The sequence below is a fragment of the Rhineura floridana genome, chromosome 3, assembly GCF_030035675.1.
Source record: "Rhineura floridana isolate rRhiFlo1 chromosome 3, rRhiFlo1.hap2, whole genome shotgun sequence".
Classification (NCBI taxonomy): domain Eukaryota; kingdom Metazoa; phylum Chordata; class Lepidosauria; order Squamata; family Rhineuridae; genus Rhineura; species Rhineura floridana.
In genome coordinates this window covers 28242508-28267701 of record NC_084482.1, presented here as the reverse complement: position 1 = coordinate 28267701, position 25194 = coordinate 28242508, and the positions used below count along the sequence as shown (strand labels likewise).

Here is a 25194-nt window from a genome sequence, read left to right as displayed (position 1 = left end):
ACAAGTTCCGCAAACTTTTTCTGACCTTTCGGATCTCGGGCATCATATGACACGAGTTTGAGACGCTTTGGATACTTTTCATTTTTTTGAAAAAATCCTGACCCGCGGGTCACACTTTTTGCCTGCTTTTTCTCTCCTGAGGTGCACTCAGGTTTCTGCAGCTTGTTCAGAATCTAGAGCAGGGAAACAGGTTCCACAAACTTTTTCTGCCCTTTCGGATCTCGGGCATCATATCACACGAATTTGAGACGCTTTGGATACTTTTCATTTTTTTGAAAAAATCCTGACCCGCGGGTCACACTTTTTTCCTGCTTTTTCTCTCCTGAGCTGCACTCAGGTTTCTGCAGCTTGTTCAGAATCTAGAGCAGGGAAACATATTCCGCAAACTTTTTCTGCCCTTTCGGATCACGGGCATCATATGACGCGAGTTTGAGACGCTTTGGATACTTTTCATTTTTTTGAAAAAATCCTGACCCGCGGGTCACACTTTTTGCCTTCTTTTTCTCTCCTGAGCTGCACTCAGGTTTCTGCAGCTTGTTCAGAATCTAGAGCAGGGAAACAGGTTCCGCAAACTTTTTCTGCCCTTTCGGATCTCGGGCATCATATGACGCGAATTTGAGACGCTTTGGATACTTTTCATTTTTTTGAAAAAATCCTGACCCGCGGGTCACACTTTTTTCCTGCTTTTTCTCTCCTGAGCTGCACTCAGGTTTCTGCAGCTTGTTCAGAATCTAGAGCAGGGAAACATATTCCGCAAACTTTTTCTGCCCTTTCGGATCACGGGCATCATATGACGCGAGTTTGAGACGCTTTGGATACTTTTCATTTTTTTGAAAAAATCCTGACCCGCGGGTCACACTTTTTGCCTTCTTTTTCTCTCCTGAGCTGCACTCAGGTTTCTGCAGCTTGTTCAGAATCTAGAGCAGGGAAACAGGTTCCGCAAACTTTTTCTGCCCTTTCGGATCTCGGGCATCATATGACGCGAATTTGAGACGCTTTGGATACTTTTCATTTTTTTGAAAAAATCCTGACCTGCGGGTCACACTTTTTGCCTGCTTTTTCTCTAGTGAGCTGCACTCAGGTTTCTGCAGCTTGTTCAGAATCTAGAGCAGGGAAACAGGTTCCGCAAACTTTTTCTGCCCTTTCGGATCTCGGGCATCATATGACGCGAGTTTGAGACGCTTTGGATACTTTTCATTTTTTTGAAAAAATCCTGACCCGCGGGTCACACTTTTTGCCTTCTTTTTCTCTCCTGAGCTGCACTCAGGTTTCTGCAGCTTGTTCAGAATCTAGAGCAGGGAAACAGGTTCCGCAAACTTTTTCTGCCCTTTCGGATCTCGGGCATCATATGACGCGAATTTGAGATGCTTTGGATACTTTTCATTTTTTTGAAAAAATCCTGACCCGCGGGTCACACTTTTTTCCTGCTTTTTCTCTCCTGAGCTGCCCTCAGGTTTCTGCAGCTTGTTCAGAATCTAGAGCAGGGAAACAGGTTCCGCAAACTTTTTCTGCCCTTTCGGATCTCGGGCATCATATGACACGAGTTTGAGACGCTTTGGATACTTTTCATTTTTTTGAAAAAATCCTGACCCGCGGGTCACACTTTTTTCCTCCTTTTTCTCTCCTGAGCTGCACTCAGGTTTCTGCAGCTTGTTCAGAATCTAGAGCAGGGAAACAGGTTCCGCAAACTTTTTCTGCCCTTTCGGATCTCGGGCATCATATGACGCGAATTTGAGACGCTTTGGATACTTTTCATTTTTTTGAAAAAATCCTGACCCGCGGGTCACACTTTTTTCCTGCTTTTTCTCTCCTGAGCTGCACTCAGGTTTCTGCAGCTTGTTCAGAATCTAGAGCAGGGAAACATATTCCGCAAACTTTTTCTGCCCTTTCGGATCACGGGCATCATATGACGCGAGTTTGAGACGCTTTGGATACTTTTCATTTTTTTGAAAAAATCCTGACCCGCGGGTCACACTTTTTGCCTTCTTTTTCTCTCCTGAGCTGCACTCAGGTTTCTGCAGCTTGTTCAGAATCTAGAGCAGGGAAACAGGTTCCGCAAACTTTTTCTGCCCTTTCGGATCTCGGGCATCATATGACGCGAATTTGAGATGCTTTGGATACTTTTCATTTTTTTGAAAAAATCCTGACCCGCGGGTCACACTTTTTTCCTGCTTTTTCTCTCCTGAGCTGCCCTCAGGTTTCTGCAGCTTGTTCAGAATCTAGAGCAGGGAAACAGGTTCCGCAAACTTTTTCTGCCCTTTCGGATCTCGGGCATCATATGACGCGAGTTTGAGACGCTTTGGATACTTTTCATTTTTTTGAAAAAATCCTGACCCGCGGGTCACACTTTTTTCCTGCTTTTTCTCTCCTGAGCCGCCCTCAGGTTTCTGCAGCTTGTTCAGAATCTAGAGCAGGGAAACAGGTTCCGCAAACTTTTTCTGACCTTTCGGATCTCGGGCATCATATGACACGAGTTTGAGACGCTTTGGATACTTTTCATTTTTTTGAAAAAATCCTGACCCGCGGGTCACACTTTTTGCCTGCTTTTTCTCTCCTGAGGTGCACTCAGGTTTCTGCAGCTTGTTCAGAATCTAGAGCAGGGAAACAGGTTCCACAAACTTTTTCTGCCCTTTCGGATCTCGGGCATCATATCACACGAATTTGAGACGCTTTGGATACTTTTCATTTTTTTGAAAAAATCCTGACCCGCGGGTCACACTTTTTTCCTCCTTTTTCTCTCCTGAGCTGCACTCAGGTTTCTGCAGCTTGTTCAGAATCTAGAGCAGGGAAACAGGTTCCGCAAACTTTTTCTGCCCTTTCGGATCTCGGGCATCATATGGCGCGAATTTGAGACGCTTTGGATACTTTTCATTTTTTTGAAAAAATCCTGACCTGCGGGTCACACTTTTTGCCTGCTTTTTCTCTAGTGAGCTGCACTCAGGTTTCTGCAGCTTGTTCAGAATCTAGAGCAGGGAAACAGGTTCCGCAAACTTTTTCTGCCCTTTCGGATCACGGGCATCATATGACGCGAGTTTGAGACGCTTTGGATACTTTTCATTTTTTTGAAAAAATCCTGACCCGCGGGTCACACTTTTTGCCTTCTTTTTCTCTCCTGAGCTGCACTCAGGTTTCTGCAGCTTGTTCAGAATCTAGAGCAGGGAAACAGGTTCCGCAAACTTTTTCTGCCCTTTCGGATCTCGGGCATCATATGACGCGAATTTGAGACGTTTGGATACTTTTCATTTTTTTGAAAAAATCCTGACCTGCGGGTCACACTTTTTGCCTGCTTTTTCTCTAGTGAGCTGCACTCAGGTTTCTGCAGCTTGTTCAGAATCTAGAGCAGGGAAACAGGTTCCGCAAACTTTTTCTGCCCTTTCGGATCTCGGGCATCATATGACGCGAGTTTGAGACGCTTTGGATACTTTTCATTTTTTTGAAAAAATCCTGACCCGCGGGTCACACTTTTTGCCTTCTTTTTCTCTCCTGAGCTGCACTCAGGTTTCTGCAGCTTGTTCAGAATCTAGAGCAGGGAAACAGGTTCCGCAAACTTTTTCTGCCCTTTCGGATCTCGGGCATCATATGACGTGAATTTGAGATGCTTTGGATACTTTTCATTTTTTTGAAAAAATCCTGACCCGCGGGTCACACTTTTTTCCTGCTTTTTCTCTCCTGAGCTGCACTCAGGTTTCTGCAGCTTGTTCAGAATCTAGAGCAGGGAAACAGGTTCCGCAAACTTTTTCTGCCCTTTCGGATCTCGGGCATCATATGACGCGAGTTTGAGACGCTTTGGATACTTTTCATTTTTTTGAAAAAATCCTGACCCGCGGGTCACACTTTTTTCCTGCTTTTTCTCTCCTGAGCTGCCCTCAGGTTTCTGCAGCTTGTTCAGAATCTAGAGCAGGGAAACAGGTTCCGCAAACTTTTTCTGACCTTTCGGATCTCGGGCATCATATGACACGAGTTTGAGACACTTTGGATACTTTTCATTTTTTTGAAAAAATCCTGACCCGCGGGTCACACTTTTTGCCTGCTTTTTCTCTCCTGAGGTGCACTCAGGTTTCTGCAGCTTGTTCAGAATCTAGAGCAGGGAAACAGGTTCCACAAACTTTTTCTGCCCTTTCGGATCTCGGGCATCATATGACGCGAATTTGAGACGCATTGGATACTTTTCATTTTTTTGAAAAAATCCTGACCCGCGGGTCACACTTTTTTCCTGCTTTTTCTCTCCTGAGCTGCCCTCAAGTTTCTGCAGCTTGTTCAGAATCTAGAGCAGGGAAACAGGTTCCGCAAACTTTTTCTGCCCTTTCGGATCTCGGGCATCATATGACGCGAGTTTGAGACGCTTTGGATACTTTCCATTTTTTTGAAAAAATCCTGACCTGCGGGTCACACTTTTTGCCTGCTTTTTCTCTCCTGAGCTGCACTCAGGTTTCTGCAGCTTGTTCAGAATCTAGAGCAGGGAAACAGGTTCCACAAACTTTTTCTGCCCTTTCGGATCTCAGGCATCATATGACGCGAGTTTGAGACGCTTTGGATACTTTTCATTTTTTTGAAAAAATCCTGACCCGCGGGTCACACTTTTGCCTGCTTTTTCTCTCCTGAGGTGCACTCAGGTTTCTGCAGCTTGTTCAGAATCTAGAGCAGGGAAACAGGTTCCGCAAACTTTTTCTGCCCTTTCGGATCTCGGGCATCATATGACATGAGTTTGAGACGCTTTGGATACTTTTCATTTTTTTGAAAAAATCCTGACATGCGGGTCACACTTTTTGCCTTCTTTTTCTCACCTGAGCTGCACTCAGGTTTCTGCAGCTTGTTCAGAATCTAGGGCAGGGAAACAGGTTCCGAAAACTTTTTCTGCCCTTTCGGATCTCGGGCATCATATGACGCGAGTTTGAGACGCTTTGGATACTTTTCATTTTTTTGAAAAAATCCTGACCCGCGGGTCACACTTTTTGCCTTCTTTTTCTCTCCTGAAGTGCACTCAGGTTTCTGCAGCTTGTTCAGAATCTAGAGCAGGGAAACATATTCCGCAAACTTTTTCTGCCCTTTCGGATCTCGGGCATCATATGACATGAGTTTGAGACGCTTTGGATACTTTTCATTTTTTTGAAAAAATCCTGACCCGCGGGTCACACTTTTTGCCTTCTTTTTCTCTCCTGAGCTGCACTCAGGTTTCTGCAGCTTGTTCAGAATCTAGAGCAGGGAAACAGGTTCCGCAAACTTTTTCTGCCCTTTTGGATCTCGGGCATCATATGACGCGAATTTGAGACGCTTTGGATCCTTTTCATTTTTTTGAAAAAATCCTGACCCGCGGGTCACACTTTTTTCCTGCTTTTTCTCTCCTGAGCTGCCCTCAGGTTTCTGCAGCTTGTTCAGAATCTAGAGCAGGGAAACAGGTTCCGCAAACTTTTTCTGCCCTTTCGGATCTCGGGCATCATATGACGCGAGTTTGAGACGCTTTGGATACTTTTCATTTTTTTGAAAAAATCCTGACCCGCGGGTCACACTTTTTGCCTGCTTTTTCTCTCCTGAGGTGCACTCAGGTTTCTGCAGCTTGTTCAGAATCTAGAGCAGGGAAACAGGTTCCGCAAACTTTTTCTGCCCTTTCGGATCTCGGGCATCATATGACGCGAATTTGAGACGCTTTGGATACTTTTCATTTTTTTGAAAAAATCCTGACCCGCGGGTCACACTTTTTTCCTGCTTTTTCTCTCCTGAGCTGCCCTCAGGTTTCTGCAGCTTGTTCAGAATCTAGAGCAGGGAAACAGGTTCCGCAAACTTTTTCTGCCCTTTCGGATCTCGGGCATCATATGACACGAGTTTGAGACGCTTTGGATACTTTTCATTTTTTTGAAAAAATCCTGACCCGCGGGTCACACTTTTTTCCTGCTTTTTCTCTCCTGAGCTGCCCTCAGGTTTCTGCAGCTTGTTCAGAATCTAGAGCAGCGAAACATATTCCACAAACTTTTTCTGCCCTTTCGGATCTCGGGCATCATATGACATGAGTTTGAGACGCTTTGGATACTTTTCATTTTTTTGAAAAAATCCTGACCCGCGGGTCACACTTTTTGCCTTCTTTTTCTCTCCTGAGCTGCACTCAGGTTTCTGCAGCTTGTTCAGAATCTAGAGCAGGGAAACAGGTTCCGCAAACTTTTTCTGCCCTTTCGGATCTCGGGCATCATATGACGCGAGTTTGAGACGCTTTGGATACTTTTAATTTTTTTGAAAAAATCCTGACCCGCGGGTAACACTTTTTGCCTGCTTTTTCTCTCCTGAGGTGCACTCAGGTTTCTGCAGCTTGTTCAGAATCTAGAGCAGGGAAACAGGTTCCGCAAACTTTTTCTGCCCTTTTGGATCTCGGGCATCATATGACGCGAGTTTGAGACGCTTTGGATACTTTTCATTTTTTTGAAAAAATCCTGACCCGCGGGTCACACTTTTTGCCTGCTTTTTCTCTCCTGAGCTGCACTCAGGTTTCTGCAGCTTGTTCAGAATCTAGAGCAGGGAAACAGGTTCCGCAAACTTTTTCTGCCCTTTCGGATCTCGGGCATCATATGACGCGAGTTTGAGACGCTTTGGATACTTTTAATTTTTTTGAAAAAATCCTGACCCGCGGGTCACACTTTTTGCCTGCTTTTTCTCTCCTGAGGTGCACTCAGGTTTCTGCAGCTTGTTCAGAATCTAGAGCAGGGAAACAGGTTCCGCAAACTTTTTCTGCCCTTTTGGATCTCGGGCATCATATGACGCGAGTTTGAGACGCTTTGGATACTTTTCATTTTTTTGAAAAAATCCTGACCCGCGGGTCACACTTTTTGCCTGCTTTTTCTCTCCTGAGCTGCACTCAGGTTTCTGCAGCTTGTTCAGAATCTAGAGCAGGGAAACAGGTTCCGCAAACTTTTTCTGCCCTTTCGGATCTCGGGCATCATATGACGCGAGTTTCAGACGCTTTGGATACTTTTCATTTTTTTGAAAAAATCCTGACCCGCGGGTCACACTTTTTTCCTGCTTTTTCTCTCCTGAGCTGCCCTCAGGTTTCTGCAGCTTGTTCAGAATCTAGAGCAGGGAAACAGGTTCCGCAAACTTTTTCTGCCCTTTCGGATCTCGGGCATCATATGACGCGAGTTTGAGACGCTTTGGATACTTTCCATTTTTTTGAAAAAATCCTGACCTGCGGGTCACAGTTTTTGCCTTCTTTTTCTCTCCTGAGCTGCACTCAGGTTTCTGCAGCTTGTTCAGAATCTAGAGCAGGGAAACAGGTTCCGCAAACTTTTTCTGCCCTTTCGGATCTCGGGCATCATATGACGCGAGTTTGAGACGCTTTGGATACTTTTCATTTTTTTGAAAAAATCCTGACCCGCGGGTCACACTTTTTGCCTGCTTTTTCTCTCCTGAGCTGCACTCAGGTTTCTGCAGCTTGTTCAGAATCTAGAGCAGGGAAACAGGTTCCGCAAACTTTTTCTGCCCTTTCGGATCTCGGGCATCATATGACGCGAGTTTCAGACGCTTTGGATACTTTTCATTTTTTTGAAAAAATCCTGACCCGCGGGTCACACTTTTTTCCTGCTTTTTCTCTCCTGAGCTGCCCTCAGGTTTCTGCAGCTTGTTCAGAATCTAGAGCAGGGAAACAGGTTCCGCAAACTTTTTCTACCCTTTCGGATCTCGGGCATCATATGACACGAGTTTGAGACGCTTTGGATACTTTTCATTTTTTTGAAAAAATCCTGACCCGCGGGTCACACTTTTTGCCTTCTTTTTCTCTCCTGAGCTGCACTCAGGTTTCTGCAGCTTGTTCAGAATCTAGAGCAGGGAAACAGGTTCTGCAAACTTTTTCTGCCCTTTCGGATCTCAGGCATCATATGACGCGAGTTTGAGACGCTTTGGATACTTTTCATTTTTTTGAAAAAATCCTGACCCGCGGGTCACACTTTTTGCCTTCTTTTTCTCACCTGAGCTGCACTCAGGTTTCTGCAGCTTGTTCAGAATCTAGAGCAGGGAAACAGGTTCCGCAAACTTTTTCTGCCCTTTCGGATCTCGGGCATCATATGACGCGAATTTGAGACGCTTTGGATCCTTTTCATTTCTTCGAAAAAATCCTGACCTGCGGGTCACACTTTTTTCCTGCTTTTTCTCTCCTGAGCTGCCCTCAGGTTTCTGCAGCTTGTTCAGAATCTAGAGCAGGGAAACAGGTTCCGCAAACTTTTTCTGCCCTTTCGGATCTCGGGCATCACATGACGCGAGTTTGAGATGCTTTGGATACTTTTCATTTTTTTGAAAAAATCCTGACCCACGGGTCACACTTTTTGCCTGCTTTTTCTCTCCTGAGGTGCACTCAGGTTTCTGCAGCTTGTTCAGAATCTAGAGCAGGGAAACAGGTTCCGCAAACTTTTTCTGCCCTTTCGGATCTCGGGCATCATATGACATGAGTTTGAGACGCTTTGGATACTTTTCATTTTTTTGAAAAAATCCTGACCCGCGGGTCACACTTTTTGCCTTCTTTTTCTCTCCTGAGCTGCACTCAGGTTTCTGCAGCTTGTTCAGAATCTAGAGCAGGGAAACAGGTTCCGCAAACTTTTTCTGCCCTTTCGGATCTCGGGCATCATATGACGCGAATTTCAGACGCTTTGGATCCTTTTCATTTTTTTGAAAAAATCCTGACCCGCGGGTCACACTTTTTTCCTGCTTTTTCTCTCCTGAGCTGCCCTCAGGTTTCTGCAGCTTGTTCAGAATCTAGAGCAGGGAAACAGGTTCCGCAAACTTTTTCTGACCTTTCGGATCTCGGGCATCATATGACACGAGTTTGAGACGCTTTGGATACTTTTCATTTTTTTGAAAAAATCCTGACCCGCGGGTCACACTTTTTGCCTGCTTTTTCTCTCCTGAGGTGCACTCAGGTTTCTGCAGCTTGTTCAGAATCTAGAGCAGGGAAACAGGTTCCACAAACTTTTTCTGCCCTTTCGGATCTCGGGCATCATATCACACGAATTTGAGACGCATTGGATACTTTTCATTTTTTTGAAAAAATCCTGACCCGCGGGTCACACTTTTTGCCTTCTTTATCTCTCCTGAGCTGCACTCAGGTTTCTGCAGCTTGTTCAGAATCTAGAGCAGGGAAACAGGTTCCGCAAACTTTTTCTGCCCTTTCGGATCTCGGGCATCATATGACGCGAATTTGAGACGCTTTGGATACTTTTCATTTTTTTGAAAAAATCCTGACCCGCGGGTCACACTTTTTTCCTTCTTTTTCTCTCCTGAGGTGCACTCAGGTTTCTGCAGCTTGTTCAGAATCTAGAGCAGGGAAACAGGTTCCGCAAACTTTTTCTGCCCTTTCGGATCTCAGGCATCATATGACGCGAGTTTGAGACGCTTTGGATACTTTTCATTTTTTTGAAAAAATCCTGACCCGCGGGTCACACTTTTGCCTGCTTTTTCTCTCCTGAGGTGCACTCAGGTTTCTGCAGCTTGTTCAGAATCTAGAGCAGGGAAACAGGTTCCGCAAACTTTTTCTGCCCTTTCGGATCTCGGGCATCATATGACATGAGTTTGAGACGCTTTGGATACTTTTCATTTTTTTGAAAAAATCCTGACCCGCGGGTCACACTTTTTGCCTTCTTTTTCTCACCTGAGCTGCACTCAGGTTTCTGCAGCTTGTTCAGAATCTAGAGCAGGGAAACAGGTTCCGAAAACTTTTTCTGCCCTTTCGGATCTCGGGCATCATATGACGCGAGTTTGAGACGCTTTGGATACTTTTCATTTTTTTGAAAAAATCCTGACCCGCGGGTCACACTTTTTGCCTTCTTTTTCTCTCCTGAGGTGCACTCAGGTTTCTGCAGCTTGTTCAGAATCTAGAGCAGGGAAACATATTCCGCAAACTTTTTCTGCCCTTTCAGATCTCGGGCATCATATGACATGAGTTTGAGACGCTTTGGATACTTTTCATTTTTTTGAAAAAATCCTGACCCGCGGGTCACACTTTTTGCCTTCTTTTTCTCTCCTGAGCTGCACTCAGGTTTCTGCAGCTTGTTCAGAATCTAGAGCAGGGAAACAGGTTCCGCAAACTTTTTCTGCCCTTTCGGATCTCGGGCATCATATGACGCGAATTTGAGACGCTTTGGATCCTTTTCATTTTTTTGAAAAAATCCTGACCCGCGGGTCACACTTTTTTCCTGCTTTTTCTCTCCTGAGCTGCCCTCAGGTTTCTGCAGCTTGTTCAGAATCTAGAGCAGGGAAACAGGTTCCGCAAACTTTTTCTGCCCTTTCGGATCTCGGGCATCATATGACGCGAGTTTGAGACGCTTTGGATACTTTTAATTTTTTTGAAAAAATCCTGACCCGCGGGTCACACTTTTTGCCTGCTTTTTCTCTCCTGAGGTGCACTCAGGTTTCCGCAGCTTGTTCAGAATCTAGAGCAGGGAAACAGGTTCCGCAAACTTTTTCTGCCCTTTTGGATCTCGGGCATCATATGACGCGAGTTTGAGACGCTTTGGATACTTTTCATTTTTTTGAAAAAATCCTGACCCGCGGGTCACACTTTTTGCCTGCTTTTTCTCTCCTGAGCTGCACTCAGGTTTCCGCAGCTTGTTCAGAATCTAGAGCAGGGAAACAGGTTCCGCAAACTTTTTCTGCCCTTTCGGATCTCGGGCATCATATGACGCGAGTTTCAGACGCTTTGGATACTTTTCATTTTTTTGAAAAAATCCTGACCCGCGGGTCACACTTTTTTCCTGCTTTTTCTCTCCTGAGCTGCCCGCAGGTTTCTGCAGCTTGTTCAGAATCTAGAGCAGGGAAACAGGTTCCGCAAACTTTTTCTGCCCTTTCGGATCTCGGGCATCATATGACGCGAGTTTGAGACGCTTTGGATACTTTCCATTTTTTTGAAAAAATCCTCACCCGCGGGTCACAGTTTTTGCCTTCTTGTTCTCTCCTGAGCTGCACTCAGCTTTCTGCAGCTTTTTCAGAATCTAGAGCAGGGAAACAGGTTCCGCAAACTTTTTCTGCCCTTTCGGATCTCGGGCATCATATGACATGAGTTTGAGACGCTTTGGATCCTTTTCATTTTTTTGAAAAAATCCTGACCCGCGGGTCACACTTTTTTCCTGCTTTTTCTCTCCTGAGCTGCCCTCAGGTTTCTGCAGCTTGTTCAGAATCTAGAGCAGGGAAACAGGTTCCGCAAACTTTTTCTGCCCTTTCGGATCTCGGGCATCATATGACGCGAGTTTGAGACGCTTTGGATACTTTTCATTTTTTTGAAAAAATCCTGACCCGCGGGTCACACTTTTTTCCTGCTTTTTCTCTCCTGAGCTGCCCTCAGGTTTCTGCAGCTTGTTCAGAATCTAGAGCAGGGAAACAGGTTCCGCAAACTTTTTCTGCCCTTTCGGATCTCGGGCATCATATGACGCGAATTTGAGATGCTTTGGATCCTTTTCATTTTTTTGAAAAAATCCTGACCTGCGGGTCACACTTTTTCCTGCTTTTTCTCTCCTGAGCTGCCCTCAGGTTTCTGCAGCTTGTTCAGAATCTAGAGCAGGGAATCAGGTTCCGCAAACTTTTTCTGCCCTTTCGGATCTCGGGCATCACATGACGCGAGTTTGAGACGCTTTGGATACTTTTCATTTTTTTGAAAAAATCCTGACCCGCGGGTCACACTTTTTGCCTGCTTTTTCTCTCCTGAGGTGCACTCAGGTTTCCGCAGCTTGTTCAGAATCTAGAGCAGGGAAACAGGTTCCGCAAACTTTTTCTGCCCTTTTGGATCTCGGGCATCATATGACGCGAGTTTGAGACGCTTTGGATACTTTTCATTTTTTTGAAAAAATCCTGACCCGCGGGTCACACTTTTTTCCTGCTTTTTCTCTCCTGAGCTGCCCTCAGGTTTCTGCAGCTTGTTCAGAATCTAGAGCAGCGAAACATATTCCACAAACTTTTTCTGCCCTTTCGGATCTCGGGCATCATATGACATGAGTTTGAGACGCTTTGGATACTTTTCATTTTTTTGTAAAAATCCTGACCCGCGGGTCACACTTTTTGCCTTCTTTTTCTCTCCTGAGCTGCACTCAGGTTTCTGCAGCTTGTTCAGAATCTAGAGCAGGGAAACAGGTTCCGCAAACTTTTTCTGCCCTTTCGGATCTCGGGCATCATATGACGCGAGTTTGAGACGCTTTGGATACTTTTAATTTTTTTGAAAAAATCCTGACCCGCGGGTAACACTTTTTGCCTGCTTTTTCTCTCCTGAGGTGCACTCAGGTTTCTGCAGCTTGTTCAGAATCTAGAGCAGGGAAACAGGTTCCGCAAACTTTTTCTGCCCTTTTGGATCTCGGGCATCATATGACGCGAGTTTGAGACGCTTTGGATACTTTTCATTTTTTTGAAAAAATCCTGACCCGCGGGTCACACTTTTTGCCTGCTTTTTCTCTCCTGAGCTGCACTCAGGTTTCTGCAGCTTGTTCAGAATCTAGAGCAGGGAAACAGGTTCCGCAAACTTTTTCTGCCCTTTCGGATCTCGGGCATCATATGACGCGAGTTTGAGACGCTTTGGATACTTTTCATTTTTTTGAAAAAATCCTGACCCGCGGGTCACACTTTTTTCCTGCTTTTTCTCTCCTGAGCTGCCCTCAGGTTTCTGCAGCTTGTTCAGAATCTAGAGCAGGGAAACAGGTTCCGCAAACTTTTTCTGCCCTTTCGGATCTCGGGCATCATATGACGCGGATTTGAGATGCTTTGGATCCTTTTCATTTTTTTGAAAAAATCCTGACCTGCGGGTCACACTTTTTCCTGCTTTTTCTCTCCTGAGCTGCCCTCAGGTTTCTGCAGCTTGTTCAGAATCTAGAGCAGGGAATCAGGTTCCGCAAACTTTTTCTGCCCTTTCGGATCTCGGGCATCATATGACGCGAGTTTGAGACGCTTTGGATACTTTTCATTTTTTTGAAAAAATCCTGACCCGCGGGTCACACTTTTTGCCTGCTTTTTCTCTCCTGAGGTGCACTCAGGTTTCCGCAGCTTGTTCAGAATCTAGAGCAGGGAAACAGGTTCCGCAAACTTTTTCTGCCCTTTTGGATCTCGGGCATCATATGACGCGAGTTTGAGACGCTTTGGATACTTTTCATTTTTTTGAAAAAATCCTGACCCGCGGGTCACACTTTTTTCCTGCTTTTTCTCTCCTGAGCTGCCCTCAGGTTTCTGCAGCTTGTTCAGAATCTAGAGCAGCGAAACATATTCCACAAACTTTTTCTGCCCTTTCGGATCTCGGGCATCATATGACATGAGTTTGAGACGCTTTGGATACTTTTCATTTTTTTGTAAAAATCCTGACCCGCGGGTCACACTTTTTGCCTTCTTTTTCTCTCCTGAGCTGCACTCAGGTTTCTGCAGCTTGTTCAGAATCTAGAGCAGGGAAACAGGTTCCGCAAACTTTTTCTGCCCTTTCGGATCTCGGGCATCATATGACGCGAGTTTGAGACGCTTTGGATACTTTTAATTTTTTTGAAAAAATCCTGACCCGCGGGTAACACTTTTTGCCTGCTTTTTCTCTCCTGAGGTGCACTCAGGTTTCTGCAGCTTGTTCAGAATCTAGAGCAGGGAAACAGGTTCCGCAAACTTTTTCTGCCCTTTTGGATCTCGGGCATCATATGACGCGAGTTTGAGACGCTTTGGATACTTTTCATTTTTTTGAAAAAATCCTGACCCGCGGGTCACACTTTTTGCCTGCTTTTTCTCTCCTGAGCTGCACTCAGGTTTCTGCAGCTTGTTCAGAATCTAGAGCAGGGAAACAGGTTCCGCAAACTTTTTCTGCCCTTTCGGATCTCGGGCATCATATGACGCGAGTTTGAGACGCTTTGGATACTTTTAATTTTTTTGAAAAAATCCTGACCCGCGGGTCACACTTTTTGCCTGCTTTTTCTCTCCTGAGGTGCACTCAGGTTTCTGCAGCTTGTTCAGAATCTAGAGCAGGGAAACAGGTTCCGCAAACTTTTTCTGCCCTTTTGGATCTCGGGCATCATATGACGCGAGTTTGAGACGCTTTGGATACTTTTCATTTTTTTGAAAAAATCCTGACCCGCGGGTCACACTTTTTGCCTGCTTTTTCTCTCCTGAGCTGCACTCAGGTTTCTGCAGCTTGTTCAGAATCTAGAGCAGGGAAACAGGTTCCGCAAACTTTTTCTGCCCTTTCGGATCTCGGGCATCATATGACGCGAGTTTCAGACGCTTTGGATACTTTTCATTTTTTTGAAAAAATCCTGACCCGCGGGTCACACTTTTTTCCTGCTTTTTCTCTCCTGAGCTGCCCTCAGGTTTCTGCAGCTTGTTCAGAATCTAGAGCAGGGAAACAGGTTCCGCAAACTTTTTCTGCCCTTTCGGATCTCGGGCATCATATGACGCGAGTTTGAGACGCTTTGGATACTTTCCATTTTTTTGAAAAAATCCTGACCTGCGGGTCACAGTTTTTGCCTTCTTTTTCTCTCCTGAGCTGCACTCAGGTTTCTGCAGCTTGTTCAGAATCTAGAGCAGGGAAACAGGTTCCACAAACTTTTTCTGCCCTTTCGGATCTCGGGCATCATATGACGCGAGTTTGAGACGCTTTGGATACTTTTCATTTTTTTGAAAAAATCCTGACCCGCGGGTCACACTTTTTGCCTGCTTTTTCTCTCCTGAGCTGCACTCAGGTTTCTGCAGCTTGTTCAGAATCTAGAGCAGGGAAACAGGTTCCGCAAACTTTTTCTGCCCTTTCGGATCTCGGGCATCATATGACGCGAGTTTCAGACGCTTTGGATACTTTTCATTTTTTTGAAAAAATCCTGACCCGCGGGTCACACTTTTTTCCTGCTTTTTCTCTCCTGAGCTGCCCTCAGGTTTCTGCAGCTTGTTCAGAATCTAGAGCAGGGAAACAGGTTCCGCAAACTTTTTCTACCCTTTCGGATCTCGGGCATCATATGACACGAGTTTGAGACGCTTTGGATACTTTTCATTTTTTTGAAAAAATCCTGACCCGCGGGTCACACTTTTTGCCTTCTTTTTCTCTCCTGAGCTGCACTCAGGTTTCTGCAGCTTGTTCAGAATCTAGAGCAGGGAAACAGGTTCTGCAAACTTTTTCTGCCCTTTCGGATCTCAGGCATCATATGACGCGAGTTTGAGACGCTTTGGATACTTTTCATTTTTTTGAAAAAATCCTGACCCGCGGGTCACACTTTTTGCCTTCTTTTTCTCACCTGAGCTGCACTCAGGTTTCTGCAGCTTGTTCAGAATCTAGAGCAGGGAAACAGGTTCCGCAAACTTTTTCTGCCCTTTCGGATCTCGGGCATCATATGACGCGAATTTGAGACGCTTTGGATCCTTTTCATTTCTTCGAAAAAATCCTGACCTGCGGGTCACACTTTTTTCCTGCTTTTTCTCTCCTGAGCTGCCCTCAGGTTTCTGCAGCTTGTTCAGAATCTAGAGCAGGGAAACAGGTTCCGCAAACTTTTTCTGCCCTTTCGGATCTCGGGCATCACATGACGCGAGTTTGAGATGCTTTGGATACTTTTCATTTTTTTGAAAAAATCCTGACCCACGGGTCACACTTTTTGCCTGCTTTTTCTCTCCTGAGGTGCACTCAGGTTTCTGCAGCTTGTTCAGAATCTAGAGCAGGGAAACAGGTTCCGCAAACTTTTTCTGCCCTTTCGGATCTCGGGCATCATATGACATGAGTTTGAGACGCTTTGGATACTTTTCATTTTTTTGAAAAAATCCTGACCCGCGGGTCACACTTTTTGCCTTCTTTTTCTCTCCTGAGCTGCACTCAGGTTTCTGCAGCTTGTTCAGAATCTAGAGCAGGGAAACAGGTTCCGCAAACTTTTTCTGCCCTTTCGGATCTCGGGCATCATATGACGCGAATTTCAGACGCTTTGGATCCTTTTCATTTTTTTGAAAAAATCCTGACCCGCGGGTCACACTTTTTTCCTGCTTTTTCTCTCCTGAGCTGCCCTCAGGTTTCTGCAGCTTGTTCAGAATCTAGAGCAGGGAAACAGGTTCCGCAAACTTTTTCTGACCTTTCGGATCTCGGGCATCATATGACACGAGTTTGAGACGCTTTGGATACTTTTCATTTTTTTGAAAAAATCCTGACCCGCGGGTCACACTTTTTGCCTGCTTTTTCTCTCCTGAGGTGCACTCAGGTTTCTGCAGCTTGTTCAGAATCTAGAGCAGGGAAACAGGTTCCACAAACTTTTTCTGCCCTTTCGGATCTCGGGCATCATATCACACGAATTTGAGACGCATTGGATACTTTTCATTTTTTTGAAAAAATCCTGACCCGCGGGTCACACTTTTTGCCTTCTTTATCTCTCCTGAGCTGCACTCAGGTTTCTGCAGCTTGTTCAGAATCTAGAGCAGGGAAACAGGTTCCGCAAACTTTTTCTGCCCTTTCGGATCTCGGGCATCATATGACGCGAATTTGAGACGCTTTGGATACTTTTCATTTTTTTGAAAAAATCCTGACCCGCGGGTCACACTTTTTTCCTTCTTTTTCTCTCCTGAGGTGCACTCAGGTTTCTGTAGCTTGTTCAGAATCTAGAGCAGGGAAACAGGTTCCGCAAACTTTTTCTGCCCTTTCGGATCTCGGGCATCATATGACGCGAGTTTGAGACGCTTTGGATACTTTTAAATTTTTGAAAAAATCCTGACCCGCGGGTCACACTTTTTTCCTGCTTTTTCTCTCCTGAGCTGCCCTCAGGTTTCTGCAGCTTGTTCAGAATCTAGAGCAGGGAAACAGGTTCCGCAAACTTTTTCTGCCCTTTCGGATCTCAGGCATCATATGACGCGAGTTTGAGACGCTTTGGATACTTTTCATTTTTTTGAAAAAATCCTGACCCGCGGGTCACACTTTTGCCTGCTTTTTCTCTCCTGAGGTGCACTCAGGTTTCTGCAGCTTGTTCAGAATCTAGAGCAGGGAAACAGGTTCCGCAAACTTTTTCTGCCCTTTCGGATCTCGGGCATCATATGACATGAGTTTGAGACGCTTTGGATACTTTTCATTTTTTTGAAAAAATCCTGACCCGCGGGTCACACTTTTTGCCTTCTTTTTCTCACCTGAGCTGCACTCAGGTTTCTGCAGCTTGTTCAGAATCTAGAGCAGGGAAACAGGTTCCGAAAACTTTTTCTGCCCTTTCGGATCTCGGGCATCATATGACGCGAGTTTGAGACGCTTTGGATACTTTTCATTTTTTTGAAAAAATCCTGACCCGCGGGTCACACTTTTTGCCTTCTTTTTCTCTCCTGAGGTGCACTCAGGTTTCTGCAGCTTGTTCAGAATCTAGAGCAGGGAAACATATTCCGCAAACTTTTTCTGCCCTTTCAGATCTCGGGCATCATATGACATGAGTTTGAGACGCTTTGGATACTTTTCATTTTTTTGAAAAAATCCTGACCCGCGGGTCACACTTTTTGCCTTCTTTTTCTCTCCTGAGCTGCACTCAGGTTTCTGCAGCTTGTTCAGAATCTAGAGCAGGGAAACAGGTTCCGCAAACTTTTTCTGCCCTTTCGGATCTCGGGCATCATATGACGCGAATTTGAGACGCTTTGGATCCTTTTCATTTTTTTGAAAAAATCCTGACCCGCGGGTCACACTTTTTTCCTGCTTTTTCTCTCCTGAGCTGCCCTCAGGTTTCTGCAGCTTGTTCAGAATCTAGAGCAGGGAAACAGGTTCCGCAAACTTTTTCTGCCCTTTCGGATCTCGGGCATCATATGACGCGAGTTTGAGACGCTTTGGATACTTTTAATTTTTTTGAAAAAATCCTGACCCGCGGGTCACACTTTTTGCCTGCTTTTTCTCTCCTGAGGTGCACTCAGGTTTCCGCAGCTTGTTCAGAATCTAGAGCAGGGAAACAGGTTCCGCAAACTTTTTCTGCCCTTTTGGATCTCGGGCATCATATGACGCGAGTTTGAGACGCTTTGGATACTTTTCATTTTTTTGAAAAAATCCTGTCCCGCGGGTCACACTTTTTGCCTGCTTTTTCTCTCCTGAGCTGCACTCAGGTTTCCGCAGCTTGTTCAGAATCTAGAGCAGGGAAACAGGTTCCGCAAACTTTTTCTGCCCTTTCGGATCTCGGGCATCATATGACGCGAGTTTCAGACGCTTTGGATACTTTTCATTTTTTTGAAAAAATCCTGACCCGCGGGTCACACTTTTTTCCTGCTTTTTCTCTCCTGAGCTGCCCGCAGGTTTCTGCAGCTTGTTCAGAATCTAGAGCAGGGAAACAGGTTCCGCAAACTTTTTCTGCCCTTTCGGATCTCGGGCATCATATGACGCGAGTTTGAGACGCTTTGGATACTTTCCATTTTTTTGAAAAAATCCTCACCCGCGGGTCACAGTTTTTGCCTTCTTGTTCTCTCCTGAGCTGCACTCAGCTTTCTGCAGCTTTTTCAGAATCTAGAGCAGGGAAACAGGTTCCGCAAACTTTTTCTGCCCTTTCGGATCTCGGGCATCATATGACATGAGTTTGAGACGCTTTGGATCCTTTTCATTTTTTTGAAAAAATCCTGACCCGCGGGTCACACTTTTTTCCTGCTTTTTCTCTCCTGAGCTGCCCTCAGGTTTCTGCAGCTTGTTCAGAATCTAGAGCAGGGAAACAGGTTCCGCAAACTTTTTCTGCCCTTTCGGATCTCGGGCATCATATGACGCGAGTTTGAGACGCTTTGGATACTTTTCATTTTTTTGAAAAAATCCTGACCCGCGGGTCACACTTTTTTCCTGCTTTTTCTCTCCTGAGCTGCCCTCAGGTTTCTGCAGCTTGTTCAGAATCTAGAGCAGGGAAACAGGTTCCGCAAACTTTTTCTGCCCTTTCGGATCTCGGGCATCATATGACGCGAATTTGAGATGCTTTGGATCCTTTTCATTTTTTTGAAAAAATCCTGACCTGCGGGTCACACTTTTTCCTGCTTTTTCTCTCCTGAGCTGCCCTCAGGTTTCTGCAGCTTGTTCAGAATCTAGAGCAGGGAATCAGGTTCCGCAAACTTTTTCTGCCCTTTCGGATCTCGGGCATCATATGACGCGAGTTTGAGACGCTTTGGATACTTTTCATTTTTTTGAAAAAATCCTGACCCGCGGGTCACACTTTTTGCCTGCTTTTTCTCTCCTGAGGTGCACTCAGGTTTCCGCAGCTTGTTCAGAATCTAGAGCAGGGAAACAGGTTCCGCAAACTTTTTCTGCCCTTTTGGATCTCGGGCATCATATGACGCGAGTTTGAGACGCTTTGGATACTTTTCATTTTTTTGAAAAAATCCTGACCCGCGGGTCACACTTTTTGCCTGCTTTTTCTCTCCTGAGCTGCACTCAGGTTTCTGCAGCTTGTTCAGAATCTAGAGCAGGGAAACAGGTTCCGCAAACTTTTTCTGCCCTTTCGGATCTCGGGCATCATATGACGCGAGTTTCAGACGCTTTGGATACTTTTCATTTTTTTGAAAAAATCCTGACCCGCGGGTCACACTTTTTTCCTGCTTTTTCTCTCCTGAGCTGCCCTCAGGTTTCTGCAGCTTGTTCAGAATCTAGAGCAGGGAAACAGGTTCCGCAAACTTTTTCTGCCCTTTCGGATCTCGGGCATCATATGACGCGAGTTTCAGACGCTTTGGATACTTTCCATTTTTTTGAAAAAATCCTGACCCACGGGTCACACTTTTTGCCTGCTTTTTCTCTCCTGAGCTGCACTCAGGTTTCTGCAGCTTGTTCAGAATCTAGAGCAGGGAAACAGGTTCCGCAAACTTTTTCTGCCCTTTCGGATCTCGGGCATCATATGACGCGAGTTTCAGACGCTTTGGATACTTTTCATTTTTTTGAAAAAATCCTGACCCGCGGGTCACACTTTTTTCCTGCTTTTTCTCTCCTGAGCTGCCCTCAGGTTTCTGCAGCTTGTTCAGAATCTAGAGCAGGGAAACAGGTTCCGCAAACTTTTTCTGCCCTTTCGGATCTCGGGCATCATATGACGCGAGTTTGAGACGCTTTGGATACTTTCCATTTTTTTGAAAAAATCCTGACCCGCGACACCTTTTGCCTTCTTTTTCTCTCCTGAGCTGCACTCAGGTTTCTGCAGCTTGTTCAGAATCTAGAGCAGGGAAACAGGTTCCGCAAACTTTTTCTGCCCTTTCGGATCTCGGGCATCATATGACGCGAATTTGAGATGCTTTGGATCCTTTTCATTTTTTTGAAAAAATCCTGACCTGCGGGTCACACTTTTTTCCTGCTTTTTCTCTCCTGAGCTGCCCTCAGGTTTCTGCAGCTTGTTCAGAATCTAGAGCAGGGAATCAGGTTCCGCAAACTTTTTCTGCCCTTTCGGATCTTGGGCATCACATGACGCGAGTTTGAGATGCTTTGGATACTTTTCATTTTTTTGAAAAAATCCTGACCCACGGGTCACACTTTTTGCCTGCTTTTTCTCTCCTGAGGTGCACTCAGGTTTCTGCAGCTTGTTCAGAATCTAGAGCAGGGAAACAGGTTCCGCAAACTTTTTCTGCCCTTTCGGATCTCGGGCATCATATGACATGAGTTTGAGACGCTTTGGATACTTTTCATTTTTTTGAAAAAATCCTGACCCGCGGGTCACACTTTTTGCCTTCTTTTTCTCTCCTGAGCTGCACTCAGGTTTCTGCAGCTTGTTCAGAATCTAGAGCAGGGAAACAGGTTCCGCAAACTTTTTCTGCCCTTTCGGATCTCGGGCATCATATGACGTGAATTTCAGACGCTTTGGATCCTTTTCATTTTTTTGAAAAAATCCTGACCCGCGGGTCACACTTTTTGCCTGCTTTTTCTCTCCTGAGCTGCCCTCAGGTTTCTGCAGCTTGTTCAGAATCTAGAGCAGGGAAACAGGTTCCGCAAACTTTTTCTGCCCTTTCGGATCTCGGGCATCATATGACGCGAGTTTGAGACGCTTTGGATACTTTTCATTTTTTTGAAAAAATCCTGACCCGCGGGTCACACTTTTTGCCTGCTTTTTCTCTCCTGAGCTGCACTCAGGTTTCTGCAGCTTGTTCAGAATCTAGAGCAGGGAAACAGGTTCCGCAAACTTTTTCTGCCCTTTCGGATCTCGGGCATCATATGACGCGAGTTTGAGACGCTTTGGATACTTTCCATTTTTTTGAAAAAATCCTGACCTGCGGGTCACAGTTTTTGCCTGCTTTTTCTCTCCTGAGCTGCACTCAGGTTTCTGCAGCTTGTTCAGAATCTAGAGCAGGGAAACAGGTTCCGCAAACTTTTTCTGCCCTTTCGGATCTCGGGCATCATATGACATGAGTTTGAGACGCTTTGGATCCTTTTCGTTTTTTTGAAAAAATCCTGACCCGCGGGTCACACTTTTTTCCTGCTTTTTCTCTCCTGAACTGCACTCAGGTTTCTGCAGCTTGTTCAGAATCTAGAGCAGGGAAACAGGTTCCGCAAACTTTTTCTGCCCTTTCGGATCTCGGGCATCATATGACGCGAGTTTCAGACGCTTTGGATACTTTTCATTTTTTTGAAAAAATCCTGACCCGCGGGTCACACTTTTTTCCTGCTTTTTCTCTCCTGAGCTGCCCTCAGGTTTCTGCAGCTTGTTCAGAATCTAGAGCAGGGAAACAGGTTCCGCAAACTTTTTCTGCCCTTTCGGATCTCGGGCATCATATGACGCGAGTTTGAGACGCTTTGGATACTTTCCATTTTTTTGAAAAAATCCTGACCTGCGGGTCACACTTTTTGCCTTCTTTTTCTCTCCTGAGCTGCACTCAGGTTTCTGCAGCTTGTTCAGAATCTAGAGCAGGGAAACAGGTTCCGCAAACTTTTTCTGCCCTTTCGGATCTCGGGCATCATATGACGCGAGTTTGAGACGCTTTGGATACTTTTCATTTTTTTGAAAAAATCCTGACCCGCGGGTCACACTTTTTGCCTGCTTTTTCTCTCCTGAGGTGCACTCAGGTTTCTGCAGCTTGTTCAGAATCTAGAGCAGGGAAACAGGTTCCGCAAACTTTTTCTGCCCTTTCGGATCTCGGGCATCATATGACATGAGTTTGAGACGCTTTGGATACTTTTCATTTTTTTGAAAAAATCCTGACCCGCGGGTCACACTTTTTGCCTTCTTTTTCTCACCTGAGCTGCACTCAGGTTTCTGCAGCTTGTTCAGAATCTAGAGCAGGGAAACAGGTTCCGCAAACTTTTTCTGCCCTTTCGGATCTCGGGCATCATATGACGCGAATTTGAGACGCTTTGGATCCTTTTCATTTTTTTGAAAAAATCCTGACCTGCGGGTCACACTTTTTTCCTGCTTTTTCTCTCCTGAGCTGCCCTCAGGTTTCTGCAGCTTGTTCAGAATCTAGAGCAGGGAAACAGGTTCCGCAAACTTTTTCTGCCCTTTCGGATCTCGGGCATCACATGACGCGAGTTTGAGATGCTTTGGATACTTTTCATTTTTTTGAAAAAATCCTGACCCACGGGTCACACTTTTTGCCTGCTTTTTCTCTCCTGAGGTGCACTCAGGTTTCTGCAGCTTGTTCAGAATCTAGAGCAGGGAAACAGGTTCCGCAAACTTTTTCGGCCCTTTCGGATCTCGGGCATCATATGACGCGAGTTTGAGACGCTTTGGATACCTTTCATTTTTTTGAAAAAATCCTGACCCGTGGGTCACACTTTTTGCCTTCTTTTTCTCTCCTGTGCTGCACTCAGGTTTCTGCAGCTTGTTCAGAATCTAGAGCAGGGAAACAGGTTCCGCAAACTTTTTCTGCCCTTTCGGATCTCGGGCATCATATGACGCGAATTTGAGACGCTTTGGATCCTTTTCATTTTTTTGAAAAAATCCTGACCCGCGGGTCACACTTTTTTCCTGCTTTTTCTCTCCTGAGCTGCCCTCAGGTTTCTGCAGCTTGTTCAGAATCTAGAGCAGGGAAACAGGTTCCGCAAACTTTTTCTGCCCTTTCGGATCTCGGGCATCATATGACGCGAGTTTGAGACGCTTTGGATACTTTTCATTTTTTTGAAAAAATCCTGACCCGTGAGTCACACGTTTTGCCTTCTTTTTCTCTCCTGAGCTGCACTCAGGTTTCTGCAGCTTGTTCAGAATCTAGAGCAGGGAAACAGGTTCCGCAAACTTTTTCTGCCCTTTCGGATCTCGGGCATCATATGACGCGAATTTGAGACGCTTTGGATCCTTTTCATTTTTTTGAAAAAATCCTGACCCGTGGGTCACAGTTTTTTCCTGCTTTTTCTCTCCTGAGCTGCCCTCAGGTTTCTGCAGCTTGTTCAGAATCTAGAGCAGGGAAACAGGTTCCGCAAACTTTTTCTGCCCTTTCGGATCTCGGGCATCATATGACGCGAGTTTGAGACGCTTTGGATACTTTTCATTTTTTTGAAAAAATCCTGACCCGCGGGTCACACTTTTTGCCTGCTTTTTCTCTCCTGAGGTGCACTCAGGTTTCTGCAGCTTGTTCAGAATCTAGAGCAGGGAAACAGGTTCCGCAAACTTTTTCTGCCCTTTCGGATCTCGGGCATCATATGACGCGAGTTTGAGACGCTTTGGATACTTTTCATTTTTTTGAAAAAATCCTGACCCGCGGGTCACACTTTTTGCCTGCTTTTTCTCTCCTGAGCTGCACTCAGGTTTCTGCAGCTTGTTCAGAATCTAGAGCAGGGAAACAGGTTCCGCAAACTTTTTCTGCCCTTTCGGATCTCGGGCATCATATGATGCGAATTTGAGACGCTTTGGATACTTTTCATTTTTTTGAAAAAATCCTGACCCGCGGGTCACACTTTTTGCTTGAGGCATATGATTTTCATCCACAAATCAGAGGAGCAGAAGACTTCCCCTGCCCCCCTCCCAAGTAATGCCTAAAGGTAATGATGGAAACATTACAATTACTTCACAAAAGTAATAAAATTACTCCTAGTTCTATTACAATCAAAATGTAAAGGAATTATCCACTTGTTCCTCAAAAAATTAATGAATTACAATAATTTGTTACTTGTAACAAATTACTCCCAAGTCCTGGGTGTGGGGTGTTTGTTTTTTGCTTTTGTCATGGTAACCACTACCATCTCCCTGCTCTCGCTGCTCCAGCTCTTGGCCCAGGCTGCTTTGGCAGGCCATGGCAGTTGCTGCTGCCGCCACTACCTTAATCTCCCAAGGGGTACTTGCCCGCTCCATCTCGTTGCATCCAGGAATAAAGCTGCTGTTTTTTGGGGGAGAAAGCTGGCTTGGCAGATTAGACAAGAAGCCCATTATGAAGTGGAGCAGTGGATTGCATATGGAAATAAAAGACTCCCGTCTCAGTGTCATTCTAGTTGGTGCAAATCCTGCAAGCTACTCCTGTACTGCACAAAACCAAAGTAGCTGTGATGTAGGAATCAGGAGCAAAACAATTCTGAAGCCAACCTCCCATCAGTTAAGAGGAGTTCCTTGATTTAATCAGCAAGCTAAATAATGACAAACGTAGAGGGCCTCCTAGTTCAGCTCCCTTTACCTGAGCATATTGATTGAGCGGAAGCTCTGCAATGCTGTGAATCCTGAAAAAGATGTGCAGCTTCCATGTTGTGCTGTGATCAATATTCCATGCTGCCAACAATGCTTTGGTATGTGTGGGAAATCATTAAAAGAACTTGAATTCCAACCCTGGGGAAGAATGTTGTTGTAACTGGTCAATGGAAGAATGTTGGGATGCCCGTTGCAGTGCTTCTTCATATGGATGGAAGGCATGAACATCATGGAGGGGATGCAACAGTAACAATCTCTCATCACTACATTCCAAAAGAACAGCTTGAACAGCAGACAATTCTTGCTGACATTGTGGTTTCAGTTGCAGGCATCCCTAATCTGATTTCAGCTAATACGATCAAAGAGGGAGCTGCAGTTATTGATGCTGTTATAAACAGAGTCCAGGACCTATTATTGCCAAACCAAAACTAGCTACATCACTCTAGTCCCTGGTGGGGGTGGCCACATGACCATCGCCATGCTTGGAAAAATGGCATAATTGCTGAAAGAAACTGTGGAGGCCTCAGCAGCTTGAACCACTAAAGGCTTAATGTTGGAATTCTAGCGGCAAGTAGCCACCCTGGGCTCTTACTGGGAGAAAGGGCACCCTGGGCTTCTACTGGGATGCCGCCCTGGACTCCTACTGGTTGGAAGGGCGGGGTATAAATCAAATAATAAATAAATAAAATAACAACATTAGAAATCTCTTCCCAAACAGCCTAAGAATAGTGCAATATTTATTTATTGG

General features: G+C 45.3%; 1 pseudogene; it reads left to right on the top strand.

Annotated features, from left to right (window-relative positions):
* Window positions 1-23993: 23993 nt before the first annotated feature.
* On the top strand, window positions 23994-24878 carry LOC133382460 (bifunctional methylenetetrahydrofolate dehydrogenase/cyclohydrolase, mitochondrial-like; annotated as a pseudogene).
* The last annotated feature ends 316 nt before the right edge of the window (window positions 24879-25194 follow it).